Source organism: Castor canadensis, chromosome 13, assembly GCF_047511655.1.
Source record: "Castor canadensis chromosome 13, mCasCan1.hap1v2, whole genome shotgun sequence".
Taxonomy (NCBI): Eukaryota; Metazoa; Chordata; class Mammalia; order Rodentia; family Castoridae; genus Castor; species Castor canadensis.
Genome location: NC_133398.1, coordinates 78,576,634 through 78,580,831, shown reverse-complemented (window position 1 = coordinate 78,580,831; position 4,198 = coordinate 78,576,634). Strand labels below are relative to the sequence as shown.

Sequence of the window (4,198 nt, the reverse complement as noted above, 5' to 3'; positions counted from 1 at the left end):
ATAGGGTGCACTGTTTCAAGGTATGAAAACCCAGAAGTCACCCAATGACTTTCAAACATTGATGTGAGTGTTGCTAGTGACCTTAATTTCTGGGTAACAAATTCACGAGAAGATCAAGTGATTTCCAAGTCATACTTCAAAAATGGTGTAAGAGCAAAACTACATTGTCATATTCTAGAAAATTAAAAATAATTTTTTTAAATGCACAATTATTTTATATAACATATAAATGATAAATATATACTGTATAGTATATCTACTGACTAGTGAACTCCCACTGATTACATCTACAGACATGAAAAACTAGAATAGAAAAGATATTGAACCCTGTCTCATTTTGAAATAAGAAATGTATAGTAATACTAATGTGAATTAATCAGGAAAAATGGCCATGTGCATATCATTAAACAATTTATTTCCAATAAATGTTTACATTTTACATTTAATACTTTAAAAATTTGTAACATGTAAGTAAGTGTCACTAATGATTATAATGATGAAGCAATAAATATTAAATCCCTAGAGCCTTACAGTTACAGGACGCAAATTTAAATTTTAATTTTAATATTTTTTATACAGATAACTGATAAAAGGTAGTTAATTAAAGACTTTCCAATATGAATATAAATGACATTAAGATAAAATTCAGAGTGGGAAGTGCAATGAAAATACATCATGAAAGAGAGCTTTCTCGTGTGTTTCTAAAAAATATGAATTCATATGGTATTTAGATTGCATTGGATATGTTTTAAACAGATTGTAGCTTTAATTTTACATACAAGTATTGTTGTTCTTTGCAATTATTTAATCTTTTGTCCAAAAAAATTAGAAACTTAAAGGCTAGGCATAGTGGCTAATGTCTGTAATCCCAGCTACTTTGGAGGCAGAGACTTGAATTGTAGTTCAAGACTGGCCAGGGCAAAAAATTAGTCAGACCCCATCTCAATCAATAAGCCAAACATGATGATTCATGCCTGTAATACCAGTTATGTGGGAGTCCAAGGTAAGCCTCAGACAAAAAATCATGCCCTTATCCAAAAAATTACTAAAGCAAAAAAGAGCTGGGAGCATGGCTCAAGTGGAAGAACTCCTGCCTATCAAACTCCAGTCAAACTCCATTCCCAACCCCAAAAAGCAAAGATATTTAAAATTAAAAATATTACTTTTGGAAAATAAATTTTCAATTTTTAAAGAATGTACATGCAAAAAGTGTTTAAGGTTACTGACCTAACCCTCTGATGGCCTATGTTGCCAGGAATTTGTGAGCACATCACAATATAAGAATATTTATCTCTTCTTCAAGAAAATCCTTTCATGAATCTTCTGCTCCAAAATTCCCTAGGAGTATATCACACTTACACAGCCTCTCACCACCCAGCTGATCTCAGTCTGCATGCTTTAGACTGGTTGGAATAGGAACCATCATCACTGCCTAGCACAAGCAGCCCAGGTCAGCTCCATAGTCACTTCATAATCAGGGGGAAGTTCCCAGCTGGAGACTGTTAACTGTGGAATGTCTGGTATCACAACTCCTTCACTAATAATTCTTGGTAACTAGGTACTCTCTTTTGGGGGAGAATATGGACCATCATCTGTAAATAAAATGCAAACAATGGTGTGAAAATTAAAATCAGAATTCATTCTCTTGTTTAAGATATTGCACTGAGCACAGATATGACTTCTTTCACAGAGTCCTTAAAATGATGGCACAGATACACAAAGGCATTTTTCCTAAAAATGCAGAAAGTGTAAGTGTCCATGGGGAGCATCAGTGGATGAGAGCTTTCAAACCTTTCTGAAGAAGCAGAGAAAGCTACAGTTTTAAAGGGTTGTTCAGCCAAACACAGAGCCAAGCACCATCCCAAAGAGGCTGTGGATTCAAAAGTGAAATATGGCACCAAAAAAGGGAGGATTTCATAGAAAATCCTAATCTGTGTGATGAACTGTTATTTTTTTACTTTTTCTCCAGGGAAAAATAAATAAAAGATATTTCTTTAAGCAATATGTTAAATAATTTTTAAAATATTTTGATATTTAAATCAGGAACATTTTTATTGACAGCTCAGGATTAAAACAGATAAATTTCATACAGAAATAAAACAACAAGAGTGTAAAATTGTCATGGGCAGGTTAATACTCTTCACCCTTATCCTCTCCATCAGCACTCTCTGCTCCTCATAATCCTTCTCCAAGGCAGCCATGTCCTCATAGGCCTTAGAAAACCCTTCTTCTTCCATCCCCTCACCCATGGACCCGTAAATAAAGGCATGGTTGGCATACATCAGGTTAAACTTGTGGTCCAGGTTATCCCAGGTCTCAGTGACAGCTATGGAGTTGCTTAGTATGTACACAGCTTGCTGTACTTTGTCCAGGTCTCCACCAGGTACCACAGTGGTAGGCTGGGAATTGATGCCAATGTTGAAGCCAGTGGGGCACCAATCCACAAGCTAGGTGGTATACTTGTTCTTGATGGTGGCAATGGCAACATTAACATCTTTGGGAACCACATCACCCTGGTACAATAGGCAATAAGCCATGTATTTACCATTGCGAGGATCACATTTCACCATCTGATTGGCTGGCTCAAAGCAAATATTGATGATCTCTGCTACAGTAAGCTGCTCATGGTAGACTTTCTCAGTATAGATGACAGAGGCATATGTGGCCAGAGAGAAGTAGATGCAGGGATAGGGAACCAGGTTGGTCTGGAATTAATTCAGGCCTCAATCAAATCTGAGATAAGCAGTGATGGAAGTCACAATCTGACTATTAAGGTTAGTGAAGGTGGGACATTCCATATAGAAGTTTTTATGACAGATGCCAGATATGGCCTCATTGTCTACCATGAAGGCACAGTCAGAGTGTTCCAGTTTGGTGTGAGTGGTGATAATGGAGTTGTAGGGCTCAGCTACAGCTGTGGAAATCTGAAGGGCTTGAGTAAATGGAGAACTCCAGCTTAGATTTCTTGCCACAATCAACAGAGAAATGTTCCATCAGCAGGGAGGTGAATGCAGAGCCAGTTCCCCCACCAAAGCTATGGAAGCCCTGAAGACTTGTGCACTGGTCAGCCATCTTGCAAATTTGGCCAAGATGAGGTCAATGATCTCTTTGCCAATGGTGTCATGCCCACAGGCATAGTTATTGGCAGCATCTTCCTTCCCTCTGATGAACTGCTCAGGGTTGAAGAGCTGATAGTAGGTGCCTGTGTGAACTTAGCCAATGACCATGAGTTCCAGGTCTACAAACACTGCTCTGGCACATGCTTGCCAATGCCTGTCTCACTGAAGATGTTGAAGGTGTCATTTTTTCCCTCAATGGTCTTGTCACTTGGCATCTGTCTATTGTGCTGAATGTCATGTTCCAAGCAGTAGAGCTCCCAGAAGGCATTGCCAATCTGGATGCCAGCCTGGCCAATGTGTATGGAAATGCTCTCATGCATGTTGGGGACATGAGGGTTTCAGTGGCAGAGGAGGAGGAAGAGAGTGGGACAGCAACAAGGATCTCTCACTGAAAGATTACCAAGGAGTCTGAGGCAGAAGCAAAATCTGTCAAATAAATTTTTGTAGATTTTTTCTCTTGATCTTGGAATTATTTCTTTTTATTATAGTCAACTCTTCCAAAGTAAGGAAGGTTTTTCCTTAAACACATTTTAGTTGGGTTGTTGACATGTCATGCTGCAAACTTTAGGCAAGCTTGATGATATTTTGTTATCTGTTCTCACTTAAGAATGTGGTGATAGAAGGGCTGAGAAGAGGCTCAGGGAAAGGGATGGGGATTGAAAACTAGAAGGTTTTGCTTTAGCTTGAATGGATAAAAAAGAGTCACTATGACATCTGGATACCCTGGATTTTAGAGTAAGGAAATTTGCCGTTGGGTCTTATTAACTGGTTTTGGAAGGCAAATTGTGGAATACTGAATGAAGAAATAAAGGAACTTAAAATGTAAAAATGACAATAAGAATTTATCTAGGGTCTAGCTGTCTAATAGAAGTTATAGAAAGACAGCTTAGAGAAAATTGAAGGGGGATTTCAAAAAACAGAAAACAATTTTCTAAGCCAAAGAGCATGGATGTGAATCTTGAATGGGCCCTTTGAGGGCCACTTAAATGAAAGGGAATAGACATGACACAGTGAAATTTCAAAGGCCAGGATAAACAAGGAGATCCTAAAAGCTTTCAGGTCATGTACCAAAAAACCTA

General features: G+C 38.1%; 1 pseudogene; it reads right to left on the bottom strand.

The window, feature by feature from the left end:
- Positions 1-2,130: 2,130 nt before the first annotated feature.
- On the bottom strand, positions 2,131-3,439 carry LOC109703343 (tubulin alpha-1C chain pseudogene; annotated as a pseudogene).
- Between the last annotated feature and the right edge of the window lie 759 nt (positions 3,440-4,198).